This window comes from Sus scrofa, chromosome 5 (assembly GCF_054392235.1).
Source record: "Sus scrofa isolate SSC_HxYL_T2T_F1_AM1 chromosome 5, Sscrofa_HxYL_maternal_Yorkshire_Landrace_v2.0, whole genome shotgun sequence".
In the NCBI taxonomy this organism is placed as follows: Eukaryota; Metazoa; Chordata; class Mammalia; order Artiodactyla; family Suidae; genus Sus; species Sus scrofa.
Window position 1 is genome coordinate 29,346,558 of NC_139387.1, and position 27,081 is coordinate 29,373,638.

At 36.2% G+C, this 27,081-nt stretch overlaps 1 long non-coding RNA gene across 7 annotated transcripts in view; it reads left to right on the forward strand.

Moving 5' to 3' along the window:
* LOC102167263 (uncharacterized) overlaps nucleotides 1-27,081 on the forward strand; it is a 384,081-nt gene that overhangs the window by 36,667 nt on the left and 320,333 nt on the right. The window lies entirely within an intron of this gene.

The following is a 27,081-nucleotide window of genomic DNA, read 5'->3' on the forward strand; positions in this document are numbered from 1 at the left end:
TTTTCTGAAACTGGATGTCATGTAATAAAATATATATAGAGATGCTGGAGAATTTTGAGGGTAGTAGATGGCTGGAACTTCCTGTCATGGCCAGGGTGAAGAAAGAAAAGCATTAGAGAAGTCTGTACTACCTTTAATTTTCATGCCAAGAAATCCCAAGTTTCTAGTAGGCACTGTGTACATCCAGAATAGGAGTGGGATGTTTGCCATCTTGGAGGGGATCCAACCAAGGAGGTCTGTTGGAACAAAGTAACTGCAGCTGTGTTTACAGAGCGTGTTACGGGGTAGGGGTGGGCAAATGCTAAGGAGGTTGAAAGAGGTTAGCTGGGAAGCGCATCACAGAATCTGAGAGCTGAACAGTTCAGAGGGTCTGGCCGGGCCAATGAATGATCCACACATCAGGTGCCCTGCAAATGATGTAAAGGAGGAGCATTTGATGCTAGGGATCATATGACTGTGGACAAATACCAAGAGAGCTATTTGGTAAAAAGTTGATAGTCCATTACCTAGAGCGTTTTCCTCAGTAAATTCAGCCCACTCAGAATGGATACACCAGGCATTAATCTGAAAGATTCATAGTGCTATTTTCAGTGGAAATACTTATATCTGTTGTAATACTTTTATAAGATGCAGTCATTGGTTCCTCATTTCACACACCTCTGTTGACGTGGGACAATTTTCATGGTCTGGAAAATAATTTGAAGTGGTTATACTTAAAAGACTAATACTAGGCAAATAACTAAATTTAAATTTTGTCTCCATTTCCATACATTGGACCTTTTTAGCCTGTATACATTAATGTAATAGAAATCAAGATTTGTAAAAGTTTATAAGGATCAAATTACTTTAGGTGTTGTAATGTATTTTGATTTTTCATTTCCTGGATATTGAATTTATTGTATTTATAACCATGAAAAAGACTATTATTGAATTCAAAATAAGTTGAGCCTTTCTACAGATGCATAATTAATGAACTCAAAATATTTTTAAATTGGGGGTGTTTTATTGAGTGTGTCCTAAAATGTAATGATATAGTCAGATTATTTGTCAGAAAAGGTCCAAACACTCTTGCACGAACAAGATAACATATATGTGCACACACACATGTATATATAAGTACTGAATGCCTGTATTAAATCTGTAGACACACATTAATCAGAACTCACATCACTTGCAGTATGTATCATATATGTATTTTTTATTATTTATAATAAAAACATAATGACATACACGAGAAGCTAAAGTATTCCAGCAGGCTAATAGTTTGCTGTCTGTGAAATGAGCTTTAGTTAAAATTGTATTATTATTATAATCATGGCTATGTAAGCTTTCTTTTCCCATAAAGGAAAGTGGGATAGAAATTGAATTTCTTATCATGTTGAATCTTGTAATTTCCCAGAGTGTGATTTCTTTCTAGGTTCCCTGTAACTATCATTTATTTTTCTTGCCTTTAGATAAAGTGAGTACACTACAGACTCACGATATGGCAAATGTGGCTGAAATGCCCATGTAATCCAATATATTTTAATGCGGTATCTAAATTAGCGCAGTGAACGGATAAACTGTTGTTGTGTGAGATCACTTGGCACAGTAGTTTATATTAAGGGAAACATCACTTTAAACTAACTCTTTACCATCTGTTGTGTACTCTAATTTAAAAAGACCATAATTTACAATACCAAAAGTAGGTAAGAGATAAAATGATTAAAATGCATATTTGTGTGCTATATTCAGCTGAACATACATCTGTTCTGTTTATCTCTGTAACATTGATGCTAAATGGGAGAAAAATTCCTCTCTTCACATATGAGAATAGATTTAGAGAGGGATAAAAGTAGGGATTAATTTTTTTTTTAGTATTTAAACAAAATTTTTGGAGATAGTAGATGTACAATGTTATATAAATTACAGATGTACAACAGAGTGATTCACAATTTTTAAAGTTTATGCTCCATTTATAGTTATTATAAAATATTGGCTATATTCCCTGAGTTGTACAGTATATCCTTACATATTATATATTTTATACATAATAGCTTTTACCTCTTAATCCCCTCTCCCTGTCTTGCCCCTCTCTCCTTCCCTCTCCTCACCGGTAACCTCCGGTTTGTTCTCTGTATCTGTGGATCTGTTTCCTTTTTGTTAGTCTGTTTTATTTTTTATATTCCATGTAAAGTGATGTAATTTGGTATTTGTCTTCCTCTAACTCATTTCACTTAGCGTAACATGCTCCATTCATGTTGTTGTAAATGGCAAAACTTCATTCTTTTTTATTACTGCATGGTATTCCACACATCATATCTTTATCCATTTATCTCTTGATAGACAACTTGCTTCCATATCTTGGCTATGATAAATAATGCAGCTATGAACATTAGGGTGCATGTATCTTTCTGAATTAGTGTTTTCATTTTTCTTGGCTATATACCCAGGAGTGGGATTGCTGAGTCACAAGTAGGAATTATTTTTAAGGTGATTCCCTTTTACAAAATTGTAGCACTAATGAAATTCAGCCCCAATTTACAATAAAGAATTATTTTTTACAGTCATTATTATTACATTTTACAATGCTCCATGAAAAGGTTGCCAAAATTATTCTTCAAGAAATACCATTATTTTAATTACATTGTATTTAGGTTGATGCACATGAAATTTCCAATATGGAACCATTTTTTTCCCCACACGTAAAAGCCAATTTTTATATGGCTAAATCTGTTATGAGGAAACTGAAGCAGTCTCAAATTTAGCAAATGACCTTTTACATTTGATAGTAAAGCAATTGCAGGTAATTATGTAATTTATCCATGATAGTTTAATATTCATTTAGATTTTTAGATGTTGAATAAATTCTGGAAAACTGGATTCTGTGAAGATATGTAGAGTGAACTGATCTTTCATAAAGATAATATAATCTTCTCCTTACAATCCTATTATCTCCCTTTTATGTAAACAGAGGATCATGTGAATTATATTACATTCTCCAGTTTTATTTCTGTCAGTCACTATCTTCTCCCTCTCCCCCACATGTAAGCATTTGATTGCAATAGCAAAAGAGATCAGAACTCAGTCTGAACTTGACTCCACTGAAACAAAGGATAGGAGATTTTTAAGCAATGCAGCAAGTGGAACAACAACAGCTGTTTATGTTTGTTAATCGACTTTACCCATAGGAAAAGTTGAATTTCTTTTTGTGATAAGCTTTGCGACTTGGAGCAAAGCACTAGTGAAGTTATACTCCTGCTGTTTCATAAAGACTGGGAGATAGGGGGTTCTCTCCCTTCGAGATTACATTTCAATGAGATACTCCCAGGTCCTTAAGAAAGATATTCCTAAGTTGTTGATTAAAAGGTTTAAATATCTAAGGGATAGAGAAAAACTTACAATGATCTGTTTTCTAAAGTAAAAGCTCTAAGAAATGGGAGGTCAGGGATCTAGTCAGGAAGGAACTTGTCAAAAGTTTAGTCAAGCTGAGGGGAACATAAAAGTCCATATAGGACGCTAGTTAAAAAAAAAACAAAAACAAAAACTGTAATAGTTTCCTAGACCTATATTCCAAACATAAATTTTACAGACAATATTGATCTACTTCTTGCTTCTGTATATATGCTTTTTCCCGCTCTGAGCAAAGAGTAAGAGAGGGGAAAAAAAAACAAAAAACTTTGTTATTAAAACTACATTTGAAGGATTTTTGATTTCCACCCAAATGTGTAAAATAGGTGTAAGTCATCACTTTCACCCTCACAATAGGAAAAAAAGTTGAAGTAACTGAAAATCAACATTTCCTACATCTTGCAGAGAATTGAGGTCATAATATAAACCACTACTCTGAAAACTGGAGAGAATGCGAATACAGAGAAAATACATCAGTTTTATCTGAAGCAGAAGTTGCTGGAGCTGGAATACTAACAGAGTAATTTCAGTAACCTGCTGGAAGCTGAGTGTCATCAGCTTGAGGTTTAAAAACCCCTAGGGCCCTTGAGTTAGCATCTCCTACACACACACACACACACTTTGTGGGTTTTACCTCTAGGAGTCCCACCAGGTTCTCATGGTGAAGATCAGAGAAAAATGCCCTGGTGCATGGCCAAAGGGAAAGGAAAAGCCACTATGTTGACATACATCTAGAGAAAATGTATTTCGAAAAAAGCCTCCAATGCCTTCCACAACAAATGTCTATCAAGTAAAAGAAAAGACTTCACTAAGCCGTATCTGACTTGAGGGAGAGGAAATTACCCAGTCCAGCTCCCTCTAGGTTTCCTCATCAACTAAGGGACCAGAAATACTGAGAAGCTCTTGTGAAGTCATGATCCAGGGCCATAGGTTTGCTCTGAGACTGAGACTTAATCATAGGATTAAAAAAGTGCTTGCCTCTCTCTCTGACACATACACACACATACACACACACACTTTGCTACCATATGAACAGGCCACTTAAGGAACTTTAAGTGAGATGAAAACTTAAGTCCACACGGTAATATGCACATGAATATTAAATAATGATGCACAACTGGGAACATCCAAGACATCTTTTAGGAGATGAAAGGATAACCTATGTATATCTGTAGTGGAATATCATTCAGTAATAAAAAAAAAAAATGAGCGATCAAGTGATGGTAAGACCTGGAGGAACATTACATACCTAATCTGGAGTGAAAGAAGTCCCTTGGAATAATGAATATTCTGAATTATATAAATTAAGTAAAAGGAAAACTAAAGAGACAATAAAGAGATGGGTGATTGCTTGATATTCTCTGAATGGGAGAGAAGTGTAGGGGAGGAAAAGTAATTTTCCCTTCACCTTTCTAGGTTCTTGGCTGAGACACACTCTGTAATAAAAGATTAACAGGGAAGTCCCATCATGGTGCAGGAGTTAGCGAATCCGACTAGGAACCATGAGGTTGTGGGTTTGATCCCTGGCCTCGCTCAGTGGATTAAGGATCCGCCGTTGCCATGAGCTGTGGTATAGGTCACAGATGCAGCTCGGATCCTGTGTTGCTGTGGCTCTGGCATAGGCCAGCAGCTACAGCTCCGATTGGACCCCTAGCCTGGGAACCTCCATATGCCGCGGGTGTGGCCCTAGAAAGACAAAAAAAAAAAAAAAAAAAAAAGATTAACAGGAGAAAAACAAACAAGTTTGATAAAACATGTATACCTCCTGTATATGTGGGATTTAACCAGGAAAACTGAGTAAATTCCCCAAGTGGCCCAAGCCCCCACCTTAAATACCATCTCCAGCTAAAGACAGAAAATTTTGGGAGTGAGGACAGGCCACTTACAGGAGGTTACCAGGAGTAGCACAGTAAGCAATGGTAAGGTTAATATGCAAATTTGTCATTGCCTTCTGCACTAGTAAGAGTTTCTGCAGATTTATGGTCATCCTTCTCTTCCTGGTACTGAAGGGGAGAGACTTAAAAATGGATATTTCGGAGTTCGCATCATAGCTCAGCAGAAATGAATCTCACTAGCATCCAAGAGGTTGCTGGTTTGATCTCTGGCCTCACTCAGTGGGTTAAGGATCCAATGTTGCCATGAGCTGTGGTGTAGGTCACAGACATGGATTTGATCCCACATTGCTGTGGCTGTGGTATAGGCCAGCAGCTACAACTCTGATTCAACCCCTAGCCTGGGAATCTCCATATGCCAAAGGTGCAGCCCTAAAAAGAAAAAAAGAAAAAAAAGATTTCCCTTATGTTATAAATGTATCCTACAACACAGTAACTTCCACTCAGGTTTCAAAACTTCTCCTATGTTAACTGTTTCTTAAAAATATCTGGCTAAAAATAATCAATATGACAAATCAGTATGACAAAATGCCATATTTTGGGAGGCTATATTTTGTTCCATCTCAGAAAGGATGAGTAGGTGAAGAACAGAGAATTTTTGGGTGGTGAAACTATTCAGTATGAAACTGTAATGGTGGATACATGGCAATATGCATTTGTCAAAACTCATAGAACAAGGAGTGAGCCCTAATGTAAATTATGGGTTATATTTAATAATAATATTGATTGTTTATTTGTAACAAGTATACCACCATAATGCAAGATGTTAATAAAAGGGGAAACAGTGAAAGTGGGAGGTGGAAATATAGAATTTTATATTCCATCTGGTAAGTTATTCTATATACCTAAAAATGTACTAAGATATAAAGTTTATTAATTTTAAGAATATAAAAATACAAGAGGATGTGCTAAATTTATTAGCATGGAGCCACTTGTAAAGACAGTGTTATAATTTATTTTGAGAATCCTTGTCATTTGATTTTGAAAGTACCTTGATAATTGTTTTTTTTAATTTTTTTTAATTTTTTTTTTCCCACTGTACAGCAAGGGGGTCAGGTTATCCTTACATGTATACATTACAATTACAGTTTCTCCCCCACCCTTTCTTCTGTTGCAACATGAGTATCTAGACATAGTTCTCAATGCTATTCATGATAATTGTTTTTAACTATAAAATCTATGACATAGGACCCAGATTTCAAGGGAGCAATGTAACAGATAGCTAAAGTGTTCTGTATAAAAAACAAAAACAAAAAAAAAACAAAAAAACCACAGTATTTGGAATATAACAAAACAATATTGGCGATTTTTGAAAGAGTAAGTTAAACACACAGGTGAATCTGTAAAATAACAGTTGAAGATGAAGAGGGCTTGTGGAGTAGCCCTGGGGTAAGAGATTTGCAGAAGATCCACTAGAGAAATGAATCATAAACGCCGAGATGATTCAGTTATTTGCTTTCTGTGCTGTAAAGAACTACCTTCCATCCATTCAAATTTTCAGCCAAATCTAAAATAAAATATACAGCCAATATTGAGCGATAAATAACTGGGAGTTATTTACCTATATTAGACTATTTTTTTTATTCTGCTATCCTAAATCATTGCTAATCCATTTAATGTGCCAACACTGAAGAGAAACGACTTTGCTTTGTAATTGTTTTATGGATATTGAAATATCTGATATGACAAAGTTTTTTCAGTATTGTAACATTTTGTTAAGTAATAGCTTTTTTGTATAAGGTGGCTTGCATTTGTAAAGGTGGCACACAGCTTAGTTTTGATTCAGTGTGCAAGTTATTCTATTCTAACTTACTAATAATATTTGTTTTTTATTACAGAGGAAAATCTAAATCTACTTTTTTTAAACGACAAGTACAAACCTAGAATTTAAGGAAATATTCATGTTACTCTTTAGATAACTGATTTAATGATAAACAAATACAAGTGGTTTATTTTCAAGCAAACTAGAGTATTTTGTGCCACTTGCCAGATTCAAGAATTAAACATGGTTAAATGAAACTAGTGAGCACCATGTGGGGAATTAACATTAAGAATATTGCTTATTCACTCAGAACTTCGGTGTCATTTCTCTCTCCCCCCAAATTGATTTTTTTTTCTTTCTCATCTGTCACTCACACTGTATTTTCTTTTTTTAGACCCTGTTATATATGAAACCAAGGAATAAATGAAACTTTAGACTTCAGGATTTTAAAAAATAATAGCAATTTCACTTTTTATGTGGATTTTTCAATTCAGAGTAAAACGTCCTAAAATATTTTTGGGTTCTGTAATTAAGTGACAGCTGGCTTGTGAAGTATCCAGTGCCAATTAGCAGAAAAACTTTCAAAATAGAACAATTGTGATCTTATAATTTATAAGGAAATTTGCTATGTTTATCTCCAAAAAGTGGAAAAAACAAAAAAAACTTTTCTACTCACTTCAACTACAAGTTGATAATTTTAGGATATGAGAAAGCTTTTTTATGGATTTTTGTTTTCTAAATAGAATTGAAAAACATACTAAAAGATGTTGAATTTTTTTTTTTTTTTTTTGCTATTTCTTGGGCCACTCCCGCAGCATATGGAGGTTCCCAGGCTAGGGGTTGAATTGGAGCTGTAGCCACCGGCCTACGCCAGAGCCACAGCAACATGGGATCCAAGCCGTGTCTGCGACCTACACGGATCGTTTAACCCACTGAGCAAGGGCAAGGACCGAACCCGCAACCTCATGGTTCCTAGTCAGATTTGTTAACCACTGCGCCACAAGGGGAACTCCAGATGTTGAAATTTTTGATGCTTAGACTTTGAAGGATCTGTGAATTTTCTATATTTGATAGGAAACAGTGTGAGGGAACAGTGTTCATAAGGGATGACTCCATCAGAGAGAATATTACTTGTGATCCTGGGGGTAATTCCTGATGCCCAAGGAATCCTATGAGAAGCAACAGTATCCCTCAACTGAGGTAGGAACAGGTTTTTATTTTTAATTCACCAGTGGAATTGTTAAAGATATCTAGTATCAACCCTTTCAGTTTTTAAATAATTGCTCTATGTCTCAGAGTTCTAATTGTCATAAAGCAGTCTCTTTGCACTCTTCCCTGTGTCTATTTAGTTTATATAATTTTGTCAATTCTTGAGGGTTTTTTCCCCTAAAGAATTGAAATGTATATGGAGAAACTTTATACTAAAAGTATGATAGAAAACAGAGATTGTAAAATAAAAGGAATGTTGACTCAGACATTATAGATCTTATAACAGTGGACCCATAACAAGCGTTTCAACTTTTGTTAAGTCAGATAACTTGATTTGAGGGGGAAAAAATTAAGCAGTTACAAGTTTATTGGCAGGTCTCTAAGGCATACCATCTACCACACAAATTCTTATAGATCAGGAATGTTCAAGGTATAGAAAGTTTACATTTAGTCTTTTAAATTTCTTAATAAGATCAAGAGAGTGTATTTTCTTTTAAGTTTGGAATATTGGTTTAATTTTTTAAAACCAGTGGGGTTAAAAATAGAGATAATTTATGATTTAAGTTACCTTTTTAAAACTAATTAAGCCCCGACTGACCAAATGACTGAGTCAGAAGTAGGAAATGATCTAGTCGTATGTGGTAGGCAGCTTCTGGAATGGCCCCCAAGGATTTCCACTCGTTGGCATTTATCCCTTCGTGTGAGTCTCCTTGTCTCCAGTGTGCACTAGACCTAATGATTGGTATTTAACAAATAGAATATAGCAAAAATATGTCACATCAGAGATTAGGTTATAAAGTCTGTGTCTCTTGTCTTACCTTCTTTGATTATCTTTCTTGCTTGCTCTGAAAGGAAGCCAGTTTCCATGCTCTGTGTGAGCTGCCCTACAGAGAGGCCCATAAGACAAGGCACAGGTGACTCTTACCAAGGGTCAGCAAGAACCTGAGGCCTGCAAAAATAATCTCAATCGTGGGTCTTCCCCAAGTCAAACCTTGAGCTGACCACACCCCTTGATCACAGAGACAGAGAACCCAGTGAAACCACTCCTGAATTCCCAACCCACAGATACTCTAAGATAGTGTGCTGCTTTAAGCTGCTACATTTTGTTATGTAGTAGCATGTAACTGTTACAATAAGGAAAAGCCCAGTTGATTTCAAAATATATTTTGAATGGTTATTCAAAAATTAGTATAATTAAAGAATATTTTACCTGCAGTAAAGTATAGCTATATCTGTATTAACAGATGTGGCTGCTTTCTTGGCTTCCTTTTTGAACATTCAGAATAGGCTAAGTATAGAGGTCGAAATAAAGGTAGAGATAGACAGAGATATAGAAATATAGAGGATATAGGCATACTCATATATATATTTTTTTTCACTCTGTCATGCTACTTGCCCTGTAGGTTAGTTCAGGTTAGGGATTGGATGACTGTTCCTCATAGTCAGTAAGAAACCAAGGTCGTTAACAAAGCACTCAGGAGTCTCAAATGCTGCTGATCAGTTTGCCAGAAAGAAAACAAAGCTCTTGGGGGTCTTATACCCATAATTAAATTTTTGCCCAAAAGTGGCAGGTGTATGATAACACCTCAGTGATTAGAAGTAGCAATAATAACTGCATTCAATCAAAAGGGGGACAGTATTTATAAATTTACCATAAATCAGGAATGGATTATAACTCGAAATACTTACCCGCATTATTAGCTACCATGTTGTTAAAAGCTTCTTGATACTTTCCCATGGTAAATTTTATTTCCTTTTTTTTTCTTTTAAAGATTCTTGAGAAGAAATCTGCCAGGACCATCTTGGAATATTAAAAACATTCATTGAAATTAATTGAAAAACCAAGGCACACTGAGTTGACTATTTTTGTTTGTTTTTGTGTTTTTTTTTTTCTTAAGTAGCTCCCAAGGTTGAATGTGTATTAGGGGTTGGAGGGGAAGTGTGGTAGCTATCAGCAAGCTAAACTCTTGTTTTTCTCTCTATTCCACTTGATCTAGTCAGGTTTCCCCTGTATTTATTGGCGTTTTGTTTGTTCATTTCTGTTTTGTTCCTTGGCAGTTCTCTGGAATTACCATACTGTATTGCTTCATCTGGATATTTACCAAGATACCTGTCTTTCTTATTATTAATTAATTAATTCAACAATGTGTATTGTGCCTTTCTGTTTTGGCAGCATTTTTCTAGTGACAGCATGTAACAGTAAAACTCTTTCAAAATCCCCTGCCCTCACAGTGTTTCATCCTCATGAGGGAGAAAGATAGTAAACTAATGAAAAGTAAAATATACATTTTGTGAGGTGATGATGAGTCCTGTGAAGAAAAGACAAATCATGAGGAGTAGAGGTAGTACCGAAGGCTTTGCTAATATATTGACCTTTAAGCAGAAAAGATAAGACAATGAATGGATCATGCATATTATGAAAAAAGAGCACCTAGGAGTGAGAGGACAGCAGCAAGTGCAAAGACCCTGTGGTAGGAACATCCTCACTATATTGGCATTATATGGAAGTTTGGATAGGAAAGAGTATGCCAGGAGGGAAGTGGTAGTAATTAGTATCTGCCAGATGGCCAATGTCCTGCTTTTGTAAGACATTACATCTCACTGTTTTTTTTGTTTGTTTGTTTGTTTGTTTTTTACTTTATTTTACTATTACATGAAAACTCCTTAGAGGATATTAAGCGGTTTGATATTCTCGCACGTATTTTTTAGAATATCAATATGACGTAAGGCAACAAAGATATATTTTACAACTCAGAGAAATATAGCTATTATTTTGTAATAACTTTAAAGGTACTATAGTCTACAAAAATACTAGATCACTCCGCTGTACGCCTGTAATTATTATATATTGTAAGTCAACTATATTTCAATTAAATCAAATTATTTTATCAAAATAAGTTGAATATATTTATCAAAATAAATTTATTTCAATTAAAATAATATCAGGGGTTCCCATCATGGCTCAGTGGTTAGCGAATCTGACTAGGAACCATGAGGTTGTGGGTTTGATCCCTGGCCTTGCTCAGTGGGTTAAGGATCTGGCGTTGCCGTCAGTTGTGGTGTAGGTTGAAGATGCGGCTTGGATCCTGCATTGCTGTGGCTCTGGTGTAGGCCGGTGGCTACAGCTCCGATTCATCCCCTAGCCTGGGAACCTCCATATGCTGTAAGAGCGGCCCTAGAAACGGCAAAAAGCAAAAAAAAAATAATAACAATAATAATAATAATATCAGTGTAACTGTAGTATTAAGACATAGCAGGGATATAATGGTAGCTTGAACACATGGGTGGAAGCAATGGAAATAACATAATGTTATAGACTTTTTTTCAAAAGCAGGTTTATTTTGAAAGGTTGGCTGTAGGAGATAGGAAGAGGCAAGAGAGACAACATTTTTTGCCTACTCCACTGCGAAGAATTTCAGTTAACTGCTAGGGAAGGGATGGGAAGAGTGGTTTTGGATAAAAAGAGTGAGTTTGTAATTTTGTGTGTGAGGTATAAGAAGCCAACTAGATATACGCATGGAGATACTGAAAGAACAGATAATGTTTATCTTAAATATAGGGAAGAATAGCTGAAGGCCTACTTTGGGGAAGTCATCCGTATATAAATTATTTTTAAAGCCATAGGTCTAAATATCATTACTGAAGAATGAACAGTCAGAGAAGACAAGAGTCTAAAACTTAAAGCCTGAGGAAATTACACCATTTAAAGATCAAGAGATAAGGAGCTAGCAAAAGGCACTGAGGGGAGTGATTAATGAAGTAGGAATAAAATCAAAGTGGAATGTCCCTTAGCCAGATTGAAAAAAAAAAAAAAAATCAGGTAATCAATTGTGTTAATTGCTGCTGACCAAGTAAGATGAAGACTGAGAATGGACAATTCGATTTAACAATGTTGAAATCATCGGTAACCTTGACCAGGATGGTTTAGGTGAAGTTGTAAGTTAAGAGTCTGCTTCAAATAGCTGATGCAAGAATGGGCAGAGAGGAGTTGGAAGTGGAGCAGAAAAAGCATTGTAGTAGCTAGATGAGTATTGAGTCCCAGGAAAATAATTAACTAGAGAAAAATTAAACATATATAGATGAGCAGGAGTGACTCTTCAGTAAGTGGAAGAGGATGGGGTTTATTGTAGTAGCTAACATGCTTGATGAAGGAGTAACAAGAGAAAAGTAAGAAAATGTCACAGATTCAAGGAAGAACAAAGGCCATATTGTGAACATGGAGTTGCAGTGTTCACAGCTGAAAGTGGAAAGGTGTTTGAAGCTTGAACATAGATGAGAAGATGTGAAGCATTTTTGTAAATTAGTCATCTGGGAAAATAGAGAGTGACTACTGGGCAGCACTTAGAATGACCTGAAGTGTTTATCAGTTCTCACTGAGGGTAGTTGGCATGTTTGTGAGCACATTTTTGTTTAGTGTAGGGTTTTGGTTTTGTTACCTCAATTCAGGCACATTATCCTGTGCAATACATATGCAGGTGAAGAGTAGGAAGAGGGTGGGGATTAAGTAGGTTTGAGGTTTTGCTAGGTAAGTGTGATGAAAGTAGACAGTAGCAAAGAAGGTGAGGATACAGTGAAAGGAATAAATTGACAGTGGCTTGTGAGATTTTTTGCTTGGAAGGAAGAGAAGTGATGATATGAATCACTTGAGCAATAGTGAAAAGTTGGTATAATAGATTTACTTTTAGTCCCAGAAGGTCAAATGATTTTTGGAGACAAAATACTAGCAGAAGCAAGCTGCAACATTAAGAAGTGCTGGTTGCAGTGTGGGATGCTTGCAGTGAAGATGGTGGAGTTGTGGGTATTGACATCTCTCATATGTGCATCTTATAAGTGGCTGAAGCAAAGCAGAGGACAAGGGCCATAGCCAGAATGGTCAGGGTACTAAAATGGCATTTCCAAATATGATAGCTGAAACAATAAGGGGATATATAATTCCTGTCCCTAATTTTTAAAGTTTTGTTTAAAGGTATATATAGAAGTGGAAAAATGACCATTTTTGCAGGCTCTAAAGTCAGAGACATGGGTCTGAGAGACAAGGATCCACCACTTAATCTGTCTGTATCTAACTTTTCCCATCTGTAAAATTGGGTATTAAAATAACCACAAGTCAAAGGTTGAGGGTGTGAAGTGAAAAAGCTAATACCTTTGCTCAGCATTTAAGAAGCTCTCAGTAAATATCAATTATTATTTTTAAAATTGTTATAATTTCTCTGAAACAGGTTCATATAGCAGACATTCTGAAGGGAATGCAGTAAATCCTGTTGGTACTATTTTAAGTTCTCAAATTCAAGGTATTTCTAATGATTGTCAGTTTGAACAATTCAAGATGTAATAACTTCAGAAAGATTTCAGTATTACTCTCATTGGCAAATTGTGAACAGATTAATATTCTAGATTTGTTGCTTTCTCTCATATGACATAGACAATCCTAGAGCAAAGCCAAATAGCAAAAAAAAAAGGGGGGGCGGGGGGACTGATCTAAGAATAAAGAAGTTTAGCTATAAAACAGGGAAAAAAGTGTCTGCCATAGAAATTGGGATAGAAGAGGAACTTAGTATCCAGTTTATTACGGTTTCTTAAGTATTCTTAGTGATAAGAAATAAATAGCTGGAAGCACAACAAGATGATTTCTACATAGTTTTCTATACTACTTTATATAATAATATATAAAAATTCCATGGTTACTAACTTCGTTAACGTGTTCCCTAGCTTGAGCTTAATTTCTAAAAGTTTATTGTCTTCATAAAAACGAGTCTCTTCAGTTACATTAAAGGATTAGCACTAGCTTTAAAGTGTTTCTGTATCTTAAATTACATAGCAAGGGCTTCCAGTTCCAAAAATTTATTTAAGCAGTCCAGTTTGAACAAATAAGAATTTATATTTGTATATAGTAAATTTGAATATGTATTACACTGACATATAAGTTATCAGCTTGTAATATATTTATTTCTGTAATATTTGCCTGAAGATCCTGACCTTAAGCCCAGGATTGACACCAAAACCACATAATGTTTACTATTGCACTTTCTATTAATTTAAAATTTTGAGTTGTTCCTAAAAATATATTTCATCTTGCCAAGGGGGAAAAATGTAATAATGAGAGTTTCTTTCATAGAGAATCCCAAGCCTCCAGCATATTTTATATTAAATCTCAAGACCTTGAAAGGGAAGGATCTGATTAATTTTAATTATAGTGAGCAGCATAAAGATATGGATGATTCCTAAGGCAAAGAGTGTCCTAATCAAACTGAAATAATCATTTAAATCTAATGCGTAGGAAATCAGCATTCAACATGGTTTGAGTACCAAGGTAACTTTTGACAGCACCTCTAGGAATGATTTAATAAAGGATACAAGTAAATCGGGCTCTAAAACTCTTAGAATAGAAAAAACACAATCTGAATTAAGATATTGAAATACGTCAACAAAAGTAAATATTAAAGATTTGTGTTTATTTAAGCACCAAAAGAAAATGAAAGGTATGAATATCTCAAAAAGTATTATATCTGTTACCATCTAAGGTAGCTGATGTTAAAAAATCAATATGTGTATTAGTCATTTGAAAAATATTTTAGTTCCTGTGAACATGTAGATCAGCTGACACCATTTTTCTCATACCTAGAAAAATAAAACTAATCTTGTTACCTATGTAGTATTTTTACTTACTAAGGATAAAATCCCAAGTTTAGCCCTCAATACAGGCTTGGCTAGAATGAACAGATAGAAGATGTTTTCATAATAAATCATCGTCTCTATCATTTTATTGAACAGTAATCAGAGAATCACCTCCCATATTACAATATTTTTCTTTGTTGTCCGGTATTATTGAGATATTACTGACATATAACATCGTATAAGTTTAAGGTGTACAGCACAATGATTTGACTTACATATATCATATATCATGAAATGATTACCACAGTAAGTTTAGTGAATATCCATCAGCTCATATAGATATAAAATAAAAAATAGAAAAAAAGTTTTCCTTGTAATATGAACTCTTAGGATTTACTCTTTTACTTTCATATATAATCTATAGCAGTTAATTACATTTATCATAATGTACATTATAAACCTGGTACTTACTTATTTTAGAATCAGGTTATACCTTGTGACTACCCATATCTAATCACCCCTCCCTCCACCTTGACTTCTGGTTACCACAAATCAGATCTATTTTTCTGTGAGTTTATTTTTGAATTATAATTGACTCAGAATACTGTGTTACTTCCTGGTGCACAACATAGTGATTCTTGTATATCTACATATATCAGAATGATCACCTCGGTAAGACTGGTTAACATTTGTCACTGTAGGCAAATATTACATAATTATTGGCTATATTCTCCACATTGTACATTTCATACCCATGGTTCATTTATTTGTAACTGGAAGTTGTACCTCCTTTTAATTCTTTTTATTAACTGTCATTGCTTTATAATATTATGCCATTTTTTTTGAATAGCAAAGTGACTCAGTTATACACAAATATATGCATTCTTTTTTATATTCTTTTCCATCATGGTCTATCCCAGGAGATAGAATATAGTGCCTTGTGCTATACAGTAGGATCTTAATGTTTATCCTTTTAAAATGTAATAGGTTGCATCTACTAACACCAAACTCCCAGTCCATTCCATTCCCTCTCCATCTCGCTTGACAACCACAGGCCTGTTCTTTTTCTGTTTTGTAGATAGATGCATTTGTGCTATATTTTAGATTCAGTGTATAAGTGATATCATATGGAATTTGTCTTATTCATTCTAACTTCACCTAGTGTGATGATCTCTAGTTGCATCCATGTCACTATGAAAGGCATTATTTTGTTCTTTTTTATGGCTGATTAGTATTCCATTGTAACTTTGCACCACATGTTCTTAATCCATTCATCTGCTGACAGACAATTAGGTTGTTTGCATGTCTTGACTGTTATGAATAATGCTTCTGTGAACATATGGGTACATGTATCTTTTTGAATGAAAGTTTTGTCTGGATTTATTCCCAGGAGAGACATTGTTGGATCATATGGTAATTCTATTTTTAGTTTTCTGAGGAACCTCTACACTGTTTTCCATACTGGTGTACCAACGTATATACCCACCAGTAGTACAGGGGGTTCCCTTTCTCTCCACGCTCTCTCCAGCATTTGTTATTTGTAGACTTTTTAGTGATGGCCATTCTGACAGGTATGAAGTGGTACTGCGTCGTAGTTTTGATTTGCATTTCTGTAATAATTAGTGACATTTAGCATGTTTTCATGTGCCTGTTGCCCATCTGCCTATCTTCTTTGGACAAATGTCTGTTTAGGCCTTCTGCTCATTTTTAGATTGGGTAGTTTTGCTTTTCTCTTGCTGAGTGGTATGAGTTGTTTGTGTATTTTGGAGATTAAGTAGGGATCAGTTGCATCATTTGCAAATATTTTCTACCATGCTATAGGTCATCTTTTCATTTTTTTAATGATTTCCTTTGCTGTGCAAAAGCTTATAAGTTTGATTAGATCTCATTTGTTTATTTTTGTTATTTCTGTTGTCCTGGGAGATTGACCTAACAAAAACATGTGTGTGATTTATGTCAGAATGTTTTGCCTGTGTTCTCTTCTAAGCGTTTTATAATGTCATGTTTTATGTTTAAATCTTTCAGCCACTTTCAGGTTTTTTTGTTGTTGTTGTTGTTGTTGCTGTTGTTGCTATTTTCTTGGGCCGCTCCCGCAGCATATGGAGGTTCCCAGGCTAGGGGTTGAATCGGAGCTGTAGCCACCGGCCTATGCCAGAGCCACAGCAACGCGGGATCCGAGCCGCGTCTGCAACCTACACCACAGCTCACGGCAACGCCGGATCGTTAACCCACTGAGCAAGGGCAGGGACCGAACCCACAACCTCATGGTTCCTAGTCGGATTCGTTAACCACTGCGCCACGACGGGAACTCCCCTCAGTTTATTTTTATGCATCATGTGAGGGTGTGTCCTAATTTCACTGAGTTACATGCAGCTTTCCAACTTTCCCAGCACCAATTGCTGAAGAGACTGTCTTTTCCCCCAGTGTATATTCTTGCCTCCTTTGTTGAAGATAAATTGACATTATGTGTGTGATTTCTGGGCTGTCTATTCTGTTCCATTGATCCATATGTCTATTTTTGTACCAGCACCATACTATTTTGATTATTGTAGCTTTTTAGTATTGTCAGAAGTCTAGGAAGGTTACACATCCTGCTTTGTTTTATTCTTCAGGATTGCTTTGGCAATTATAGGTCTTTTCGTTTCCATATAAATTTGTGGATTATTTGTTCTAGTTATGTGAAAAGTGTCATGTGGTATTTATTTATTTATTTTTATGGCTGTATCCAAGGCATATGGAAGTTCCCAGCCAGGAATTGAATCCAAGCCATAGCTGTGGCCTATGCCACAACTGTGGCAATACCAGAGCCTTTAGGCCACTGCACCAGGCGAGGGATCAAACCTTTGGAGTGCCCCAAGCCAGTGCATTTGGATCCATAACTCACTGTGCTGCAGCTGGAACTCCTGTCGTGAATAATTTGATAGGGATCACATTAAATCTTTAAATTGCTTTGGGTAGTATGGCCATTTAAAAATACTAATTCTTTGAATTCATGAGCATGAGATATCTTTTCATTTCTTTGCATCTTTTAAAATTTCCTTTATTAGTGTTTTATAGTTCTCAATGTATAAATCTTTCACTTCCTTGGTCAGGTTTATTCCTAGGTATTTTATTGTTTTTGTATGATTTAAAAAATTTTTTACATTCTATTTCTAATATTTCATTGCTAGTATGCAGAAAGGCATCCAATTCTGAATGTTAGTCTTGTATTCTACTACTTTGCTGAATTTCTTTATCAGATTAAGTAGTTTTTGTGTGGAGTCCTTAGGGTTTTCTACATACATTATCATTTCATCTGCATGTAGTGTCAGTTTACCGCTTCCCCTCCAAAATAGATAACATTTATTTCTTTTGCTTGTCTTATTGCCTTGGCTAGGACTTCCAGTACTATGTTGAATAAAAGTGATGCAAGTAGGCATCCTTGTCTTGTTCCTGATTTTGTGAGAAAACAATCAGCTTTTCTTCATTGAGTATTATATTGGCTATGGGTTTGTTATAAATGGCCTTTATTATATTGAGATATGTTTGCTCTGTACCCACTTCAGTAAGAGTTTTTATCATGAATGGATGTTGAATTTTGCAACTGAGATTATCGTGTGGTTTTTTACTTTTGTTAATGTGGTGTATGACATTGATTGATTTGTGTGTGTTGAGCCATCCTTGTGAACTTGGGATAAACCCCTACTTGGTCCTGATGTATGATCTTTTTATATGTTGTTGGATTTGATTTGCTAAATTTTTTTGAGAATTTTTGTACTTACATTAATTAAAGACATTGGCCTATAATTTTCTTCTTTGGGATATCTTTGTCTGGTTTTGAGTGTGGCTTCATAGAATGTCTTTGGAAGTATTCTCTTCTCTTTAATCTTTGGTACAACTTTCGAAGGGTAGGTATAAGTTCTTTGTATGTTTGATGGAATTTGCTGTAAAGCTGTCTGGTCCTGGTCATTTGTTTGTAGGGAGGTTTTTTTATTTGTTTGTTTCGTATATTCTTTTTAACTTCTAGTTATCAGCCTGTTCAAATTATCTTTTTCTTCTTGATTCAGTTTTGGTGAGCTCTGTGTTTCTAGAAAATTGTATATTTCGTCTAGGTCGTCAAATTTATTTGTATGTGATTGTTCACAGTATTCTCTTACTTTTTTTTGTATTTCTGCAGTATCAGTTGATTATTTGTCCTTTTTCATTTGTTGTTTTATTTGAGGTTCTCTGTCTTTTCTTCTTGGTGAGTCTAGCCAGAGGTTTGTCAATTTTGTTTGCCCTTTCAAAGAACCAGCTCTTGTTTTATTGATTTTTTTTTCTACTTTTAAAAAAATCTCTCTTGGATTGATTTCCTCTCTGATATTTTGATTTCCTTCCTCTGCTGATTTTAGATTTTGTTTTTTTCTCCTTTTTTAAATTTTTTAGGTGGTAGATTAGGTTATTTATTTGAGATATTTCTTGTTCTTTTTAGGAAAGTCTGTATCACTGTGAACTTATCTCTAAGAACTGCTTTTGCTGCATTCCACAGATAGTGTGTTGTTGTGTTTTTATTGTCATTTGTCTCTACGTTTTTTTGATTTCCTTTTTGATTTCCTCATTGACCCATTGATTTTTTTTTTTTTTTTGCCTTTTTTTTTTTTTAAGGCTGCATCCACAGCATATGAAAGTTCCCAGGCTAGGCATTGAATTGGAACTACAGTTGCTGGCCTATGCCACAGCCACAGCAATGCCAGATTCAAGCCACATCTGCAACTATACCACAACTCATGGCAATGCCAGATCCTTAACCCACTGAGCAGGGCCAGATCAAACCCATGTCCTCATGGATACTAGTTAGGTTTGTTTTCACTGTGCCACAACAGAAACCACGCCCCTCCCCATTGTTTTTTTAATAACACTTTGTTTAATCTCCATGCAGTTGGTTTTTTCTCATTTCTTTTTCTGTGGTTAATTTCTGGTTTCATGTTTGAAATAATTTCTATACTCTTAATTTTGTTGAGGTAAGTTTTGTTACACAGAATGTGGTCAATCCTAGAGAATGTTCCATGATGTTCCATGTTCACTTGAAAAAAAGTTTATTCTTTTTTTTTTAACATAATGTCCTGAAAATATCAGTTAAGTCTAGTTGCTATATTATGTCATTTATGATCTTTTGCCTTATTAATTTTCTTCCTAGGATATCTATCCTTTGATGTGAGTGGGCATTAATTGAGTGTTCATGTATTATTAGGTTGATGAGTGTAAATCTTCTTGTATTGAACTTTTTATCATTAAAAACTGTTCTTTATCTTTCTCAATGGCCTTTGTTTTAAAGTTTGTTTTGTCAGATGTGAGTATTTTGAGTCCTGCTTCTTTGTCTTTCCATTTGCATGAAATACCTTTTTCCATTCCCTCACTTTCAATCTCTGTGTGTTTTGTCCTAAGATTGGTCTCTGGTAGACAGCATATTGTTCGAATTTGTTTTTTTTAATCCAGTGTGCCACTGTATGTCTTTCGATTGGAGCATTCATTCCATTGGCTTTTAATTATTGATAAATATGTATGTATTGCCATTTTAAACCATGTTTTCCAGGTGAGTCTATGTTCTTCATTGTCCCTTTTTTTTTTTTTTTTTTTTTTTTCATTGTGTGGTTTGGTGATTTCCTTTTATTTGATGCTTGTGTCCTCTTTTTGGTTTTTTTGTGCATCTATTGTTTGGTTTTGATTTGTAGGTTGTCCTGTTTTTCAAGTATGTTAACAACTTCGTATATCTACTTGTTTTAGACTAATAGTCTTATAGACTCAATCACATTCTAAAAAAAAACTCTAGATTTCCTTATTCTCCTTGCCCACATTTTATGATTTTGATGTCCTTTTTTTATATCTTCCTGTTTATCCATTTGCTCTTGTATGTATCATTGGTTTCACAAATAGGTTTTTTTGGTTTTGTTTTGTGATCTATATACTGTCTGATTTAAGTAATTACTTTCCAATTGTGATTTCCTCCATCCTCTATCTTCGCACTTCTTTACTATTTAGGGGAGACTTCTCAATATTTCTTTTAGGATAGATTTAGTATTACTGGATTCTTTTAGTTTTTGCTTTTCTCAGAAATTCTTTATTCTTCTGTTCTAAACGATAATTTTGCTGAGTAGAGTATTCTGGGTTGCAGGTTTTTTTCCCTTAAGAATTTTGAATATATTTTGCCACTCCCTTCTGGACTTCAGTGTTTCTGTAGATAAATCAGCTAATAGCCTTATAGGGATTCCATTGTAATTACTTCTTTGTTTTTCTTTTGCTGCCTTTAGAATACTCTCTTTAGTTTTAACTTTTACCACTTTTATTATAATATGTCTCCGGTTAGGTCCATTTGGTTTCATCTTTTTGGAGGACCCTACATGCTTCCTGTATCTGGATGTCTTTTTTCTTTAGATTTGGGAAGTTTTCAGCCATAATTTCTTCAAATAAATTTTCAAATGCCTTTCTTCTCCTTCTGGGGTCCCTGTTATGCATAAATTGACACACTTTTTATTATCCCATAGATTGCTTATATTGCTTTCTTTTTAAAAAAATTTGGTTTTCTATGTGTTTTCCTGATGCGATAATTTCCATTATTCTGTCTTCCAAGCCACTTATTTGATACCCTGCCTTATTCATTCTGCTATTTATTGCCTTTAGTTCTACTTTCATCTTGGGAAGTTAATTTTCTAATTTTTTGTGGCTCCTCCTTATACTTTCTAGTTCTTTTTAACTCTAATTTCTATTTCTGTCCATAGTCTTTCTTAATTCCTTTAGTATTTTCATCAAATCCTTTTTGAACTTGGTGCCTGTTAGACTGCAGAGGTCTGTTTTATTCTTTGCTCCTTCAGGGGAATCCTCTTTTGTGTGCTCTCTTTCTCTCTCTCTCTCTTATTTTAAAAAAACAAAAAACAAAAAAAACCAAAAACTGGGAATGATTCCTCTACCTCTTCATTTTGCTTATATTTCCCTTATTCTGTGAACTTGGGGGAACCAGTTTTCTACTGTAGTCTTGGAGAGCTATTTATATGAGGGATATTCCCTGGGTAGCTTGTGGGGGTTTACTATTTATTTTATTTTATTTTTTGGCATGAGGGCTGCTTTTGTCTTGGATGCTTACTGTCTCTTTCCTCATGTGGAGGCATTGTCTCCTTGATAGAGGTTGTGCATGTGGACAGCTCATGTGTACTTCTGGGGGGTGGTAGGGAGACAGTGCCCAGTAATAGAGCCCACAGCAATGGCAGCGACCCCCAGAGAGGTGGGGCTGTCAGGCCATGTCCAGTGGCAGGTCCTTTGATAGTGGGCTGTGCCAATCTCTGGAGTCCAAAGTGGCTGTAGTAGCTTTGCCCACCTCCATAGCCCACACAAGTAGTGTCCTGCTACCTGAGAGATTGTGTATTCAGAGAAGGGTGTTCCTATGGCCATCCTAGCCTTCCTCCTCTCTCACTTCCCAAGAATGTTGCCTTGCCCCTTTGGTGGTACTATGCCTCCTCCCTCACTCTGTTGGCTATGGCACACCACTCCTATCCCCCTGAGGCTATTTCCACACAGCCAATTCTAGTCCTCTGACCAGGACTGACCTCTGAAGTCCAAGTATCAGCACCCAGACCCTCCCTTCCTTGCCCCAGTGGATGAGTGTCTCAGACTGGGGTGCTTGAGGTAGTGGCACTGACCATCTATGTGGCTCCCTCTTTGCTTTACGTTTCTCAGACCAGCTGCTGTACTTTTCTTTGGGATTTTGAAGCTCCCACTCTCTCCCTGCTAATCTCCTTGTCAGTCACAGGGCCTCGTAGTATGCAGAAACCTTTCTTCTGTCACACCTCCCTCCCAGGTGCTGGTCCTGTCATGATTACTGTTTCTCTCCTCTCTCTTTTTTCATTTCCCTTTTGTCCTAAACAGTTATGTGGATATTTTTTTTTCCCCTTTTGGAAGTCTGAGGTCTTCTGCCAGTGTTCAGTAGACATTCTGTGAAAATAATCTTGGAGTTCCCATCATGGCTCAGCAATAAGGAACCTGACTAGTATCCATGAAGATGTGATTTGATCCCTGGCCTTGCTCCGTGGGTTAAGGATCCATCATTGCCATGAGTCCTAGCATAGGTCACAGATGCTGTTCGGATCTGGCATTGCTGTGGCTGTGGCTGTGATGTAGGCTGGAAGCTGTGGATCACATTCGCCCCCTAGCTTGGGAACTTCCATATGCTGTAGGTGCAGCCCTAAAAAAGACAAAAAAAAAAAAAAACAAAAAACAAAAAAAAAAACCTCCAAAACAACAACAAGAAAAAACTCTTAAAAATATTTAGGAGTTCCCTGATGTCCTAGTAGGTTAAGGATCTGGCTTTGTCACTGCCAAGGACATGGCCAAAAAAATATATATTTTTTAATGTAAACAAGAAAAATGATCTGTCTTCTTAAATGTTCTTGGAAACAAGTCTACTTCCAAACAGCTTTTATTTGGTATCAAACAATGAACCATTACAAAACTAAAAAAAAAAAAAAAAAAGACATTCTGTGAGAATTGTCCTACATGTAGATTTTTTTTTTTTGATATATTTGTGGGAGAAAGTAAACTTTACATCCTCCTCCTTCATCACCTTGATCAAATCTCCAGAAAGACTGTACCTCTTAATCTCTCTAACATATTTCTCTCCTCCCTTCAACCACATCCCCTCTGGAAACCATATGTTTGTTCTTTGTGATTCTCTTTCTGTTTTTTTTTTATGTTGATTTGTTTTGTTTTTTGGAGTCCACACATAAATGGGAGGTAATCATACATTATTTGTCTTTCTCTGTTTGAATTATTTCATTATACTTTAGGTCTTCTGTGTTATTACAGTGGCTTCCTGGAGTTGGATTTCTGTTTCTTTCCCCAGGGTAGGGATATTTTCAGCTATTACCTCTTCAAATAAGTTCTCTATTCTTTTCTTTCTCTCCCCTTCTGGGACCCTTAAAATATGAAGTTTATTACACTTAATGTTGTCCAAGAGGTCTCTAAAATTATCCTCATTTTTTAAAACTCTTTTTTTTCTATTTAGCTTGAGTGATATCCACTACCCTGTGTTCTAGATCACTGGATTGTTCCTTTGTATGGTATGATATACTCTTGATTTGTTCTAGATTATTTTTTAATTTCAGTTATTATATTCTTTAGCTCTGTTTGGTTCTTCTTCATATATTATGATTTTGTTGATATTCTCACTACCTTCATCCATTCTTCAAGTTTTTGAGCACATTGGTGATCATTACCATGAACTCTTTTTGCTTATCTCCACTTCATCTACTTCTTTTTCTGAGGTTTGTCTTTTTATATATATATAATGATTTTTATTTTTCCATTATATCTGGTTTACAGTGTTCTGTCAGTTTTCTACTGTACAGCATGGTGACTCAGTTACACATATGTATACATTCTTTCTTCTCACATTATCATGCTCCATCATAAGTGACCAGACATAGTTCCCAGTGCTACACAGAAGGATCTCATTGCTAATCCATTCCAAAGGCAATAGTCTGTGTCTGTTAACCCCAAGCACCCCATCCATCCCACTCCCTCCCCCTCCCCCTTGGCAACCACAAATCTCCAAGTCCATGATTTTCTTTTTTGTGGAAAGGTTCGTTTATGCATTATATTAGATTCCAGATATAAGTGATATCATATGGTGTTTGTCTTTCTCTTTCTGACTTCACTCGGTATGAGAGTCTCTAGTTCATCCATGTTGCTGCAAATGGCATTATATTGTTCTTTTTTATGGCTGAGTAGTATTCCATTGTGTGTGTGAGTGTGTGGATACCACATCATCCTAATCAAATCATCTGTCGATGGACATTTGGGTTGTTTCCACGTCTTGGCTATTGGAATAGTGCTGCAGTGAACATGTGGGTGCATGTGTCTTTTTCAAGGAAAGTTTTATCTGGATATATGCCCAAGAGTGGGATTGCTGGGTCATATGGTAGTTCGTGTGTAGTTTTCTAAGATACCTCCATGCTGTTCTCCATTGTGGTTGTACCAGCTTACATTCCCACCAACAGTATAGGAGGGTTCCCTTTTCTCCACACCCGCTCCAGCACTTGTTATTTGTGGACTTCTTAATGATGGCCATTCTGACTACTGTGAGGTGGTATCTCATGGTAGTTTTGATTTGCATTTCTCTCATAATCAGTGATGTTGAGCATTTTTTCATGTGTTTGTTGGTCATCTGTGGATCTTCTTTGGAGAAATGTCTGTTCAGGTTGTCTTTTTTTAAAAAAAAATCATTTAGAACTGTCTCCTTATTTTCCAAATTCTCTGTGCTTATGTGTTGATTAGGTCAGCTACATTCCTCAGTCATGAAGTAGCCTTATGTAGGCATCCAGTGGGACCAGTAGCACACTTCTCTCTGGTCAGGGATCTGTATTTCTAGGTGTGCCCCCCCCCCCTCCCCGTGAGGACTGAGTGCACCCTTCTGTGCCCAGTGTGACTACTCTGGGCTGATAGGTGGGTCTGGCTCCTGATCATATTGTCTATAAAGCTTTGCCTTATGTGTTGGCTGTGGGGTCATCGGAAATGTGGTAGACTTTCTATACAGTTATTTCATGGCCTAAGTGGCCCCAGGCTGGGGCTGGCCTGCTGGTATATAGTGGCTGGGTCTCCACATGGCTGTCTCCCCACATGGCTGTCTCTGTTGCCCAGGAGATATGGAGTTGCTGCCATTAGGCTGGTGGGTGGGCAAGACTGGTTCCCCACGTGGTTGTCTTCCTAGCATAGGAATCTCAGGGCTGATGCCAGCCCACTGAAGACTGAGGCTGTGTTACTGCACACTGTGCAGCCTTGAGGGGCTCAGACTGGTGCTAAGTGGGTGGGTAGGGCCAGATGTCTGGTAGTAATAAACCAGAGAGAAGATTCCAAAATGACACTTTCCAGGACCAGTGTTGTTACAGTAGAACAAGCTTCGGTAAGTGCTCCTACCATTAGTTTTATACCCATTTGGAAATGCCAACTGCCTTCTGTGTCTGTCAGAAGTTCTTCAAGATCAGCAAGTGGATCTGATTCAGGCTCTTTTCATTTTTTTTGTTTTTGTCTTTTTGCTATTTCTTTGGGCCGCTCCCACGGCATATGGAGGTTCCCAGGCTAGGGGTTGAATCGGAGCTGTAGCCACTGGCCTACGCCAGAGCCACAGCAACACGGGATCCGAGCCGCATCTGCAACCTATACCACAGCTCATGGCAACGCCGGATCGTTAACTCACTGAACAAGGGCAGGGACCGAACCCGCAACCTCATGGTTCCTAGTCGGATTCGTTAACCACTGTGCCACGATGGGAACTCCCAGGCTCTTTTCAAATTGCTACTTCTGTACTGAAGCTTGGAGCATGTGCGAGACTGTATATGCTCTTTATGAGTAGTCTGTGTTTCCTATAGCCTGTATCTCCCAGATGTAAGCCCTTCTGATTTTTAAATCCAGGCTTACTGTCTGCTCATCTTCCCAGTGTCAGACCCTCAGGATGGGGAGCCTGATATGAGTCTTGGAACCCTTGCTCCCTGGGGGAGACCTCTAAGGTTGTAATATTCCTCCCATTTGTGGGTTGCTGACTTGGGGGTGTTATTCCTGAATATGCTATGTTCTACCCCTTCTACCCACCTTGGTGTGGGTTCCTTTTTTGTACATTCAGTTGTGGAGAATATTTTATGCTATATAGGTTATTCTCATAGATAGCTGTGCTGTTAGTAGTTTTAATTTTAGTGTGCCTATGAAAGGAGACGAGTTCAGAGTTTTCCTACTCTGCCATTTTGGCCACTTTCCTGCAAGAGCTAATTGATTTTTTACTATATAAATAATAGCTGAAAAGTTTTGAAATATAAACCTCTCAAAAAATTAAACCAATTAATGTTATTAGAAATCAGAAGAATATAGAATTTCCCATTTTGTGTTTTTCATATAAACACCTACTAAAAACAGAAAGAAAAATAATATTCAAAAATAATCAACACTGGCTAAAATTCAGTGTAGAAATGAAGAGACAGACAATGGTAGTGAAAGTGTAAATTTTCTTTACAAGCCTATTTTTTAATTTTAATTTTTCCCCACTGATGAGGTAATAATAAATTTTCATATTCCACTTCTCTAAATCATAGATGATTTTTCAAAGATGGTCATTATTCATTCTTTCATATTGGGAAATAGAAACCCTCTAAATAATCATATATTTATGTAACAAAACTGTCAAATAATTTATTATACATCCATTTCATGATGTGCTTT